At 45.3% G+C, this 14,447-nt stretch overlaps 1 pseudogene; it reads right to left on the reverse strand.

Moving 5' to 3' along the window:
* Positions 1 to 12,390: 12,390 nt before the first annotated feature.
* Positions 12,391 to 12,896, reverse strand: LOC131917078 (small ribosomal subunit protein uS17-like; annotated as a pseudogene).
* Between the last annotated feature and the right edge of the window lie 1,551 nt (positions 12,897 to 14,447).

A 14,447-nucleotide genomic window follows, 5' to 3' on the forward strand; every position in this document is an offset into this window, starting at 1 on the left:
CTTGCAAAAATTACTAAGCTACTGTACACCTTTTTAAAATAAATTATTTTGAGCTAGTTTACACTTTCAAAGACTGTTTTACTTACTCATCATTTTTAGTGTATCCCAATAAATAACTAGAATATAAACTCTATGAGACTAGAAATTTGTGTCAAAACACCAGGGCAGCCAGGTGTCCTGGTGTGTGCCTTTGATCCCAGCACTTGGGAGACAGAGGCAGGTGGGTCTCTGTGAGTTCAAGGACAGAAAAAAAAAAAAGGAGTACTGAGATACTTGGTGATAGAGTACTACCTAGAGTACTTTCCTAGCACTGTGTTCAAACTGCTGTGATAAAAGACAGTAACAACAGAAAAGGAAATCAAGCATTTAATTCGAAGCTCCCACTAAAATAGAAGCATTCTGAGAGTACAGTGGTTTATTTTGTTTTATTTTCTGAGACAGGCTCTCACTCTCTAGCCCCAGGCTGTCCTGGAACTTAGGGCAAGCCTCCTGCTTCAGCTGTGCTGTACTATGGGTGCATTTCACCTATTTCAGCTAGAGTGCATTCCTAACAAAATCAAGGCCCTGATGGGTGTAGGGACACAGGCTTGTAATCTCAGCACTCAGAAAGCAGAGGGATCACTGCAAAGCTGAGATCAGCCTGGTTTACAAGCTGAGTTGCAGGCCAATGAGGGCTACATAGCAACAACAGCTTACCTAAAAAAAACAAAAATGACCAGAAAAGTGGGGGGGGGGGGGGGGAATCTAACAAACAAAACAACAAGGCCCTAAATTCAATCCCTAACAAAACCTCCTTAAAAGGGAGAAGAGGTTCAATTATTACAGGCTTTAGAAACTACTTTTGATTCTTTTTTTTTTTAAGGCTCCATTCTTCACTTGGCCTCACAAGATAATTAAAAGCAGAATAAAAGCCCAGAGTCTCTCCCTTCATTTTGTATCTATCTTGTTTAGTTAGTCATCTTTTAATCGGTTGTTAAATGTCCCTTCAAGTCCCCTAAAATGTGCTCCAGTCAGATAACTAATCAAATGGGGGCAATCTCTCTGGTAATAAGGCTGTTCTGTTCCCTGAAGCAGGAGTGCTCATGAATCCAGGTTGCTTCCTCAGGCTTTGAAAACCATCACTTCTTCAGGCCACTTTGCAGAACCAGAACTCACCTAGTCCAAGACGGCTTCGTTATGCGTGCATCTTGCCTATTGTCTCAGTTCTTCCCCTGTTTAAATCTAAAGCATTTGGTTCTGGCCTTCCTATTGCTGTGACCTTTCAATACAGTTCCTCGTGTTGTGATGACCCCCAACCATAAAATTATTTTCGTTGCTACTTCATAAGTGTAATTTTGCTAGTCGTGAATCATAATGTAAATATCTGTGTTTTCTGATGGTCTTAGGCAACCCTTGTGAAAAGTTCCTTTGACCCACAGGGTTGAGAACCGCTAATCTGGAGCTTACATCAGACTCTGAAGACAAACTCAATTTCACTGCACTCCTTAACTTACTCTTTCCAATAAACCCCTTCAATTATAAGTGTCTTTGCTTTTCCCCATTGCTTGTGGTGGTTTGAATGAGATGACCTGCGTAGTTCTAGACATTTGAATACTTGCTGCCCAGTTGAAGTCTATTTGCAGAGGCCTAGAAGTTGTGGCCTTTCTGGAGGAAGTATGTCACTGGGGCGGGCTTTGAGGTTTCTGCAGACTTTCCATTTCAAATTCACTCTCTCTGTTTCCTGTTCACTGTTAGAGACGTGAGCCCTCAGCTCTCCGCTTCCAGCTCCACTGCCATGCCTGCCTGCTGTCACCCCTCCCCGCTATGATGGGAAGGGACTCTTAGCCCTCTGGAACTGTAAACCCCAAATCCTTCTACAAGCTGCCTTGGTCATGGTGTTTTATCACAACCATAAAAAAGTAACTAAGACACTCATCTCTTTAATTGATATATTGGGATGGGTCCAAGAGCCTGGCTAGTTAGAACTGCCGGAGTCCAAGCTTTTGTCCTAAAATTCTGATAATACAGTCAAGAATTATTTAAAAAAAAAATTAAGAGGCTATGATATGCTACAAGAAAACAGACTATGTTTTAGCCACTAAATTATCAAGACCATGAAGGTAAATACTGCTGTTAGTGAAAAAAAGGATAGAGGAACAGTTTACAGAAGATCCACACATGTGTCCCTTGCGGGCTGCATCCCATCATAATCCATCACCCACAGTCCTGTACAAGCTCAGGGTCCTTTACCCATGGGTGGAACACACCTCACTAGGCTTGAGGAGGTGGTGATTTCTCTGGACCAGCCTCCCCTGAAGAGTGGGACCATGGAGTATAAATGATTGGAAGTGGGATACAGGGATTAGAGAAGGGCGTTCTCACTGGGTGGTCTGCACAAACTTCAGGAACTAGATCCTGGTGGGAGTGACCCAGTTTGGGAAGACAGGTACCCTGGCTTCCCTGGCGCCCAGCAATGTAACTTCAACAAGCTGATACTCAGCACAAAAGTCCTTCTCAGTCAGAATGAACCCCTCACCCACATCTTTGCCAAGAACTTAGTAATGAGTACCTTTTCTACCCAAGATCTTGAAGGACAGAAGCATGGAGAGGCCAGAGGCCTTAGAGGAAGTGATCCCAGTATGCCAGGAAAATACAACAAGTCAGCAGTTCAATGATACCAGGTGGAAACTCAGTCACCCAGCAGGATTTTGAGATTCCTTCTGTCCACAGTCAGGAGCAGGAACTTTAACTGGTTTTATCCCTTGAAGCAAGAAACAGCATTCATGTCTCAGGCACTCCTCTACTGTGTGACTGCTATATCTTGGTGGTTGGTGGAAGTAGTAGGCATGATTTTGGTGTTGGGAAAGGCTATTCTGGGCTCCAGCAGGTATACCAACTGAATTGTGGCAAACACAAATAAATAGGACTCTCGGCCCTCAGTATGCAGCAGCATTTGTGAGGGAAATGGTTTTATTTATTTGTTTTATTAAAAGTAAGGATTTTTTTTTTGTTTTGCTTTGTTTGTTTGTTTGTTTGTTTAGCTGAACAAGAGCAATACCAATAGACATTGTGGGTGGAGGCTTAATATTAACTACAAATGCTCAGTCAATAGCTCAGGCTTATTACTAACTAGCTCTTACATTTTCAATTAACCCATATTTTTTATCCACACTTTGCCATGTGGCTTGGTATCTCTTCATAGTACTAGCATGCCCATCTTGCTTCTCCCTGCATCTGCTGACAACTCCATTGACCCTGCCCTTCTTCCTGACATTTTTTTTTTTTGTTTGTTTGTTTTTCAAGACAGGGTTTCTTTGTGTAGTTTTGGTGCCTGTCCTGCCTGTCCTGGATCTTGCTCTGTAGACCAGGCTGGCCTTGAACTCACAGAGATCCACCTGGCTCTGCCTCCTAAGTGCTGGGATTAAAGGCATGCGCCACCACCGCCTGGCTCTTCCTCACATTCTTAGTTTGGTTTTCCCACCTATCTTTATGCTGTTCAGCTATTGGCCAATTAGCTTTGTTATTAAACCAATCACTGCAACAAATCTTCACCGTGTACAAAAGGGTTATTCCACAGCAAGACGAGCCAAAGAGGATGGGGGAAAGCCCATGAGACCTCAACCCTACACGAAGAATTATGGGCAACTAAGGAATTTTGAGTGAGAAAAATAGTCCTCTCCAGGAAAGAGGACAGAAATTGTTTGTTTAGTTCCAAATGGTCAGCCCTGAAAATATACCTACAAGTAACTGAGCAGGGTATATTTTGGAATACATATGTATATACATACATACATACATGTAACAGCAATTAATGGGAAAAAAAAGACCATGAATTGAAAAAAGAACAAGGAGGGCTATATGGCAAGGTTTGGAGGGAGAAAAGAGAACAGAAAAATGGTGTAACTATAATCTCAAAAATAAAACAAAAAAGTAAGTATATATTAAGTAAATATTTTTTAAAAGGAGAAACTGGAGCCAGGCCAGGCACAATAGCCCACACCTCTAATCTTAGCATTTGGTAAGCTGGCCTGAAGATCAGTAGTTCAAGGGCAGCCTCAGCTATAGAGAGAACTTATCTTGTCTCACAATAGAAGGAAAGAAAAAGAAATGACAATCGGCCTAGCAGTACGGAAGTCTGGGATGCCATTGTAACACACAGTACACTAGTGAAGTGTCATGTGCTGTTCCAGTTCACTGAGAAGGTGGCGGTGAAAGCTGAGATGCCCCCCACCCACCCAAGCATGCTTATGTCACGTGTCTTCCCTTGTCTTCGGCTTGGGATGCTCCATCTGGAATTCTGACAGGGAGGAAGAGAACAGTAAAACAGCCCAGGAGCAAAAACACTGTGTCCTTAAGAACAGCTAGAAGGAAAATGTTCCCAACAGAGGTGTTGTAGAATATTATTTCAAGGTGTGTTACTTTTGTTTATGCTCAGGAACGTTTGTTTAATGATGCAAAGATGTGTTTGATTAAATAAAATTCACCTGCAGTCAGGAGGCTGAGTCAACAAATTAGCTGACAGGAAGTGGTAGAGAGGAGCCAGGTGAGAAAGGGTCTATAAGGAGGGTGAGGAGAAGCAAGAGGAATTTTTGGAGGATGCTAGTAAGGAGAGGAGGTGAGCTTCTTGCTATTCAGCCTCCGAAGGGCAGAATTCCACCTTAACCTTTGAATCTTGAGTTCTTTAGAGGGACAGAGGTTTAGTTAAGTTCCCTTTGTAGCTTTTTGAGAGTTGGAGCCTCACCACTGCTGGTAGCAGCAGAGTTCCAGTTGCTGATTCGGACAGCTGTGGCTTAAAAGGCAGCAACCATTTAAGAAAATGATAATAATTGACGCCCCACATTGGGCGCCAATGTGTTGTTTGTTTTTACTCTTTTCCTGGGGGACCTGCTACCCAGGTCCGTCGTCTCCTGTCCCTCCCCCCCCATCATCCCCCCAAAATCACACATGGAGGCTTATTCTTTTTTGTTTATTTGTTTGGCTGGGTTTTTTTGGGGGGTTGAGACAGGGTTTCTCCGTGTAGTTTTGGAGCCTGTCCTGGAACTCACTCTGTAGACCTGACTAGCCTCGAACTCACAGAGATCCGCCTGCCTCTGCCTCCCGAGTGCTGGGATTAATGGTCTGCGCCAACACCGCCTGGCTGGGAGGCTTATTCTTAATTATGAATGCCTAGCCTTAGCTTGGCTTAGTTTCTAGCCACCTTTCCTTATCTTAAATTATCTCATCTACCTTTTGCCTCTGGGCTTTTCCCACTCTCTAACTTTTGTAAATCTTGCTCTTACTCTGTGGCTTGCTGCGTAGCTGGGTGGCTGGCTCCTTGAGTCCTCCTCCTCCTCTGGCTCCTTGCTCTTAGCTCTCTCCTCCCAGTTTTCTCCTTCTATATATACTCTCTGCCTGCCAGCCCCCCTATTCTTTCTCCTGCCTTGCTATTGGCCAGTTCTTTATTAAGCTATCAGATGTTTTACACAGGCACAGTAACACAGCTTCACAGAGTTAAACAAATGCAATATAAACAAATGTAACACACGTTAAAATATTCTACTACATAGGTATTACTATGTTACCCAAACTCCTCTTGGGGACATGTGATCCTTGTGCTTCAGCCTCACAAGTGGCTGCCACCACCTTCATCATTATTTGGTCACTTTTTATTTTATCTATTTATTTGTTTGGACACAGGGTCTCTCTATTCAGCCCTGGCTAGCCTGGAGCTCACTATGCAGCTCAGGCTGGCCTTGAACTCATAGAGATTCACTTGCCTATGCCTCCCAGGCGCTGTGCAACCGCAGCTGGCCCGGTTTGGTCGCTTTTTAATAATTGCTAAGTATCACAGAATAGCAGTGACTATCTTCCTCCCTCCCTTCCCCTCCTCGGGGGTCCCAGATGTCAGGGGAATGGCAGGCGCTGAGGAGAGGGGCTTGAGTTGGAAAGGGTGAGAGAGCTGTGGAGAGATCTTTTGGATTTTCTTACACTGTCCTGATCATTTTCTTTTACCACCCAACACTATATTAAATGTGTTTAATAATTGTTTGTGTGTAGACTGGGGGAGAAAAAGAGAGATCAGAAACTGTTGTGGAGTTAGACTGTGTAGATGTTATGGCTGGCGCAGGCTAGAATCGTAACTTAATGGTAGAACATACACATACTTTACCTGGGTAGCAAGGAAAGGAAGGGCAAGAAGGAAACTTCACAATTTGTTGAGATTTACCAACACAGACAACCTCTGTCGTAACAGCAGGCAACTTAGGCCTGGCCGGGGGCAGGCACTAGGGATATTTAATATGCAGTGGTTGGGAGTGCAGTCCAAAAGCCAGTCTCTACTCTGTCTAGCTTTCCAGATCAAGTCTGAGCAGGGGCACTGGTTCCTTCCCGGAACCTGCTGATTAACCTTGTAAAATCTAGGGTGTGTTCTTCACCCAGGAAAGCACCCTCCTCCTTCCCTCAGGCCCTCCCCTTTCTCTTTGCCTGGGTCAGCTGTTAATAGGACAATTACCCAAGAAGCAAAAGAAAGATCCCATGCTTATGTGTCATCAGTCCCTGTATATCCCTTAAATCAGACCGAGAAGACAGCTGGAAAAAGTGAGAGCGTGCCCTTGCTCCCTAAGGGAGGGGCTGACAGTCATCAGGAAAACCAGGCCTGGCCTGGCGACTGCAGGCCACAATAACAGAGAAGAGCAGAGGGAAGCCAGGAGGAGAGTTGGCACAGGGATTGGGGATCATAAAGGAGTTAGCTAAGAGGCCGTGGAAATAGCTCACCAGATAAAGACCCTGGCCAAGCCCGGTCATCTGAGTTTGGTCCCTGGAACTGACATGGAGGGAGGAGAGAACTGACTCCATAAAGTTGTCCTCTGACCTCCACACGCCTGTGGTGACATGTGTGTACAACTATGGGCACACATACACAAAGTAAATAAAAAATTTAAAAGGGCCAGCTACCTCTAGGCCATACGCTGAAATGCCCACTTCTCCTGGGATGCATGTTGACTCTGCCACCTCTCCGGCAGGAAAGGCTGCTGCTGCGGGCATTTCTGTCCTCTAGAATCCCTGAAGGAGGAGGCCAACCAGGAAACCATCCGAGAAGGGGCTATGAGAGGCTGAAAGGACTGGAACCCACACCAGAATAGTGGAGATTGCTTTGTTCCCTAAAGCTGCCTTTCTGCTTGTCCATTGTCTTCCTTTCCTTAGAAACCTTTGCCTGGCTGGGTGTAGTGGGGCACACCCTTGGAGACAGATCCCAGTACTTAGAAACAGAAGCAAGCATCTTTCTGTGAGTTCCAGGCCAGCCAGAGGTACCTGGTGAGTCTTTGTCTCAAAACAAAACAAAACTGTTTAGCTGGATATAGTGATGGATGCCTACAATCCCAGTCCTCAGGAAGATGAAGCAGGGTACTGAGAGGTGGAGATGAGCCTGGGTTACATGATGAGATCCTGTATTACATACATACATACATACACACATGCCAGGCAGTGGTGGCACACACCTTTAATCCCAGCACTTGAGAGGCAGAGATGGACAAATCTCTGAATTCAAGGCCAGTGTGCTCTACAGAGCAAGTTCCAAGACAACCAGAGCTACACAGAGAAACCCTGTCTTTAAAACAAAACAAAAAAGTAGCCAGATGTGGTGGTGCATGTCTTATAATCCTAGCATTCTGGAGGTAGAGGCAAGAAGATCAGGAAGGAGTTCAAGGCCGGCCTCCTTTGTAGCAAGTGTAAGGAGAATCTGAGGCTGCTCTGGGATACATGAGACCTGTTTTTAAAACACAGATCCATCTCTAGAAGTTTCTCCCCCTCTCCAACACTATGTAATCCAGGGGAATGGACCAGATAACTGCCTGAGATTGCTTTCCTACAGCCCTCCTGAGAGATTCTAGGGTTATATCCTGTCAATACTAAAATGTTAACATGTCTTGCAAAGGAAATCAATTGTTTTTTCCAGCTACTGCAGACATCTGGTCTCTTTTCTTGGGTGGTAATCATCCTTGGAAAGTGTGTTCCCATAAACCCGTCAGAAGAGGCATATACCTCACCTTGCTGCCAGCCTCGCCCTGTGTCCCATTACCATAATGCTTCCCAACCTCGGCTGCACACGAGAACCACCTAGGGAACTTAGGAAAAAAGAACAGTGACCCAGTCCCACCCCAGCCTGGTCAGATCCACTCCCCATCCCCTGCATAACTGAGAATCAACATTTCGTGAAAATTTCCTCAGATGATTTTTATGTGTAGACGGAGTAGAGAATAACTCCCTAGCTTGAAGCAAGAATACAGGTAGGATGAAGTCAACAGTAGTGTTAAAGGCCCAGACTAGAATCATCACCCTATTTCAGGAGGTGTTCTTCTTGACCTCTACAATGAAAACATCTCATTGTTCATTCATGTCTCTGCATAACATTTTTTGAAGCTGAGTTCAACTGTCTGATAAGTCTCCCAGAATTGTCCCAAACAAAATTGGGTAATGTTCTTTGTGTAGGTCTCATGTGTGACATGTCACAATCAGGCAGGTGCACTGGGAGGTTTGGAGAGTGGGTGTTTTGGATTTAGTAGATTTCAAAGCCCAGTTTTGTCGCTCACTAATTGGACTAGCTTTAGCTCAATGAACACAACAAGATACATAGTCACAAATCTTAAAATTCAAATGACAGCCAGGCATGGGGGTGCCCATCTGTAGTCCTAGCACTTGGGAGGTTGATGCAGGAGGATTGCTATGAGTTCAAGGCTAGACAGAACTGTATAGTGAGTTCCAGGCCAGCCAAGGCTACATAGCAAGACACTGTCTCAAAATAAAGAAAAAAGTCAGAGTGTGTATGTATAGCCATTCGATAAATGGGGTAAGTTGAGTATAAGATTTATTTATTTATTTTAGACAAGGTCTCATGTAGATGAGGCTGGTCTTAGACTTGCTAAGTAATCAAGATGACTTTAACTCCTGCTGTTCCTGCCTCTGCCCCCCAAATACTGGGAATATAGACGTGCACCATCATGCCAGGCTTCCTTTCTTGGCCAGCTCTCTCACTCCACCTCTCCACCCACTCTGCAGCTTTGTCTCAGAGAAACCAAAGGCTCTGGAGATGTGAGAACTGTCCCCAGAACGACCTGCTGAAGGCCATCCTGCAGACAGAGCAGGGACGCTTTCGGCTTCCGTCCAGGGCAGCACACGCACTTCTCATATTCTGAAACATACACACCTCCCCCTTTTGACATTCTAGCAGGAAGGACCGAGGCTGGTGCCCGAGAGAGCTGTTTCCTCCTGTCACACAGGAGCAGATGCTGAAATTCCAGGACAGACAGCTCAGGCCTGGCAGCAGCAGGAGGGTGAATCAGAGGAAATAAAATGATCTCCTCTCCAAGAAATACCAAGACTCACAGGAGAACTCGGCTGGAAATGCCCGTCTCCTGGGGCTCCAAAAGAAAAAGGACAGACAGGAGTGCCCTGAGGCATGGACTCTGAATTAGAGAGGTACAGGCCCCCAAATGTCACACAGTCCTGGAGGAAGCAGAGGGAAGAACCCCAAAGACGACATGTGGGGTTTGTTCGTAAGGATTGATTTTGATTTTGATCCATGTGTAAGTGTGTGTCTGTGTATGAATGCTATGTATGTGCGGTGCTGGGGGGGCCACAGCAAGGCTTTGGAGTCCCTGCAGCTGGAGTTACAGGAGGTTGTGAGCTTCCTGACTTAGGTGCTGGACATTAAACTCAGGTGCTTTAGAACAGAAGCAAGCACTCTTTTTTTTTTTTTTTTTTTTTTTGAGACAGGGTTTTACTCAGTAGCCCTGGCTCTTCTAGAACTCACTCTGCAGACCAGGCTGGCCTCCAACTCACAGAGATCTGCCTGTCTCGGCCTCCCGAGTGCTGGCATTAAAGGCGTGATGACCCTTCAAAGCAAGCACTCTTAATTAACCAGTGAGCTAGTGAACCATCTCTGCAGCTCTTGTTTTTATTTTATTATTATTTTGTTATTATTGTTTTGTGCTTTGTTTATTTGTTGAGACGGGGTCTCTCTCCTCAGTTATGCCTGTCTTGGAACTCATTATGTAGGCCAGGCTAACCTCAAACTCCGAGATCTTCCTGGCTCTACATCCCGAGTGCTGGAACTAAAGGTGTGTGCCACCACACCTGTTTTGTCTTGTGAGACAGATTCTCACTGTGTATCCCAGGTTGTACTCACATATGCAATCCTCCTGCCTCAGTCCACTAAGATTACAGGCTTGCAAATGGATGGAACTAGAAAATATCATCCTGAGTGAGGTAACCCAAACTCAGAAGGACAAACATGGTATGTACTCACTCATAAGTGGATTCTAGATATAAAGCAAAGAACAATCAGACTGCAACCCACAGAACCAGGGAGGCTATATAGCAGGGGGGACCCTAGGATGACTGTGGCTTATAATAAGTTTTGGTTTTACTCAATTACTGAGCAAGCCTCAATGAAACATTTCACTATTAAGATAAGAATTTATACTGTATCAAGCTGATAATAGAAAAATAAATTAATTAATTTAAAAAATTTAAAAAAATAAAAATAAAAAATAAAATGAAAAAAAAAAGATTGCAGGCCTGCACCACTACACCTAGCTCTCTGCCCTGTATTTGTGAGGCGTGTGTGTGCTTGTTCATGTGTGTGCAGGTGCATGTGGAGGCCCCAGGACAAGCTCCGGTGTCCTCTTCAGGAATGCTGCCCATCGGATCTGCTTTGATACTGGGTCTCTTACTACCTGGAGCTCCCAATTAGATTAGAGTGGTCAACGAGTAAGCCCTAGGGATCCTCGGGGTCCTTCTCCCAAGCATGACCCGTGCAAGGCATCTTTACATGGGTTCTGAGGGCTGAACTCTGATTCTAAGGCTTCCGAGGCAAGCACTTTACTGACTGGTTTTAAACCCGGCCATGGCTTCTTCACTCTGGGCAGACTACCGAGCTAGCTGTCTGATGCGGCACCTGTGTGTTTTTCCAGAGCTGGCTGTGAACTGTAAAGTCCTCTCGGGGTGATGCTGTGTGGAGGACACTGGCCAACCTCGTCTCCATTTGAGAGCCTACATGTTTACTTGGAAGATCTCTAAAGGTGTAACTATCAGGTCCAAAGTCCCCCTCCCCCAACATGGCAGTGCTGGTGGTGACATTGTCTTAAACAGAAGGACTCTGGCCCAGTGAACAGAAGGACTGCTGAAGTCTAAAAGTTTCTGTTCACTAGAAAAGTTGATGACTTCAAGACGGTTTATATTCCCCGGGAACTTCCCTTAAGGTCAAACACATCTCTGACAAGGGTACCTAGTTCCTGATCAATCAGACAGTTTCTATCCGCTCAGATGCCCACCCTGACGACTGTCAAATAAAATCTTGTTTTTCTGCCATTTTTGCTCTTCTCTCTGTCCCTCTCCCTCCCCCACCACCCAAGAGATAACCTTGGCAGTTCGATCCCCAATAACTCTTTCTTTCTGCCCATGAAGCAGTCCAGTTTGGTAGTTTCTCTGTGCCATCACTCACAGTAACCATGATTTGGGAGAATCCCAGGGGCTCTGTTGAAGATTTGGGAGGGGCTATCATTGATGAACATCTCATTTTTCTTTTTCTCAGAGCTGAGGACCAAACCCAGAGCTTTGCTCTTGCTAGGCAAGCGCTCTACCACTGAGCTAAATCCCCAACCCCAGAGATCTCATTTTTGAAAAGTATTCATTAATCCGTAGGGGCGTTTGCCTGCATGCATGATTGTGCACCATACTTGTAGTGCCCACAGAAGACAGATGAAGGCATTGGATCCCCTGGGACTGGGGATACAGTCAGTTGTGAGCTGCCATGTGGGTGCTGGGAACTGAACCCTGGTCCTCTGGAAGAGCACCCTTAACCACTGAGCCATCTCTCCAAATCCAACATCTAATTCTTAAGAAGTTGAACTTGAAAGCTCCTGAGGTCCCTTCCTAGACTTCCCTTATCCCCAGTTCTCACTCCCTCCCTGCCTAGCTCCTCCCCCATTACCCCTATGGAGCCACCCCAGCCCTCTCAGGCTCCTCTCTCTCAAGTTCTCTGTCCCTTCTTTAGAGACTGACCTCCCAATGTGGTTCATGTACCAAACGAGGCTAGGAAAAGACTCTATGAGCTTCGGGTACTGTTTTTTGTTTGTCTGTTTTTGTTTTTGTTTTTCAAAACAGGATTTCTCTATATAACAGCTCTGGCTATCCTAAAACCTGCTTTGTAGACCAGGCTGGCCTTGAACTCACAGAAATCCTCCTGCCTCTACCTCCCGAGTTCAGGGATTAAAGTCATGTGCCACCACTGCCCAGCTTTGGTACTGTTATACAGACAAACTAAAAAAAAAAAAAAAAATAGACTACGTCACAAAAATATTAAGGCACGGAAAGAATCAAGTCATTTTTTTTTTTTTTAAGACATAGAATAACTTCTCTGTGTCTGGGGAGTCAGCTGGCATCCTCTCCAAATGTCTGGAACTGCTTCTGGGTGCTGGCGGCCTGGGTGACCTTTAGCACACTGAACTGCACTGTCTTGCTCAGGGGTCTGCACTCAACCATGGTGATGATGTCACCTATGTCCAGGCCCCTGAAGCAGGGGACAGGTGTACAGACAGACATATTCTTGTGGTGCTTCTCAAAGCGACTGTAGTAGAGATGTGGCAGCGATAGTCCCTGCGGGTCACAATAGTCCTTTTCACCCTCAACTTGGTCACCATGCTGGGTGGTAACTACCCTCACGTGGAGACATTATCAGTAAACAGGACGTTTCTTTTCTATATAGGTGCCCTCCACGGACTCTTTGAGTATCTGAAGCTTACACCAATGTTCTTGTGGTACTGAGTGGGCTTCTTCTTGCCAGGTTCTCCCAGCCAAACTTTCTTCTTGTTTTGAAAGATTATGGGCTGCTTTGGGTAAGCATGCTTCAATCTGAATATATGCAGTCTGAAGAAGAGCCAAGTCAATTAGTATAATAGATCCAGTCACATGACCATTAGCATAACATCCCATGGTCTAGAATCCAGACAAAATGCCCAAATTCTGGGCCCACACCACACACACATTGCATCCAGTATCATTGACTATACTCACAGTTACAGCTCTGCTAGCCTGCAGGGAAGGTCACCTTCAAAGAAAGGGCCAGTGGGTGGTTACTCAGATGTCTTCCTGGCTCCCTCTGTTACTTTTTTCTGCTCCTTGTTCAAGTCTTACCTATTTGTTTGTTTAGTTATTTTTTTTCACATTTATTTCTTGTGTATGTACATTTGTATGTGCATGCCTCAGCTTAGATATAGAGGTCAGAAGACTAACTGTGGGTTCGCCCCCACCACCACTGTGTCTGTTCTGGGGATTAAATGCAGTCCATTGGGCTGGGTAGCAAGCAATACCCACTGAGCTATCTCCGCGCCCGGATAGTTCTTCTGGGAGGCAGGATCTCACACAGCCGATACTGACCTTGAATTCCTGATTATCCTACCTCTCTATTCCAATTACTGTGATTATAGCCATGGGTCTCCCTACCCAGCTTATTGTTGTTGATTCTTCCTTTGGTTTGAGACAGAAACTCACTCCATAGCCCAGACTGGTGGTCTCAAATTCGTCAGTTCTCCTGCCTCAGCCTCACACTCCATCTGTGTCAGCCGCCAGCGTGCTAGGATTACAGGCCTTGCTAAGAACGATGTTTAGAGACTGAGAAAACTGCAGTGAAAATGAGAGAGTGGAGCTGGGCGGTGGTGGCGCAAACCTTTAATCCCAGCACTCAGGAGGCAGAGCCAGGCGAATCTCTGTGAGTTCGAGGCCAGCCTGGGCTACCAAGTGAATTCCAGGAAAGGCACAAAGCTACAGAGAAACCCTGTCTCGATAAACAAAACAAAACAAAAACAACAACAACAAAAAGAAAATGAGAGCGTGCTGAGACAGACTGCCGAGGGTGAGACCTATCCAACCAGACAGGTGGCCAGGTTTTGATGAGGAATCTGTTTTTGTTATTATTACTATTATCATTATTAGGTTGTTCAAGGCAGGGTTTCTCTGTGTAGCCCTGGTTGTCCTGGAACTGCTCTGTAGATCAGGCTGGCCTCAAACTCAGAAAGCTTCCTGCTTCTGTCTCCCAAGGGCTGAGACTAAATGTGCCACCACATCCAGATGATGATAATAATAATAATAATAATAATAATATCAAGTTATTATTGAGATAGGCTCTCCATATGCAGCCCTAGCTGGCCTAGAACTTACTATATAGATCAGGCTGGCCTCAAACTCATAGAGATACACCTTGCTTCTGCCTCCCAAATGCTGGGATTAAAGACATGTACCACCATGCCTGGGAAAATGTATTTATTTATTCATTCATTCATTTTTGTGTGTGCACCTGCTTGTCAGTATGTGCAACACATGTGTGCAATACCTGTGGAAGCCAGAAGAGGGTGCCAGATCCCCTGGAACCTGAGTTACAGGTGGTTGTGAGCCACATGATGTGGGGGTGGGAACTGAACTCCGGTCTTCTG

Source organism: Peromyscus eremicus, chromosome 8a (genome assembly GCF_949786415.1).
Source record: "Peromyscus eremicus chromosome 8a, PerEre_H2_v1, whole genome shotgun sequence".
Taxonomy (NCBI): domain Eukaryota; kingdom Metazoa; phylum Chordata; class Mammalia; order Rodentia; family Cricetidae; genus Peromyscus; species Peromyscus eremicus.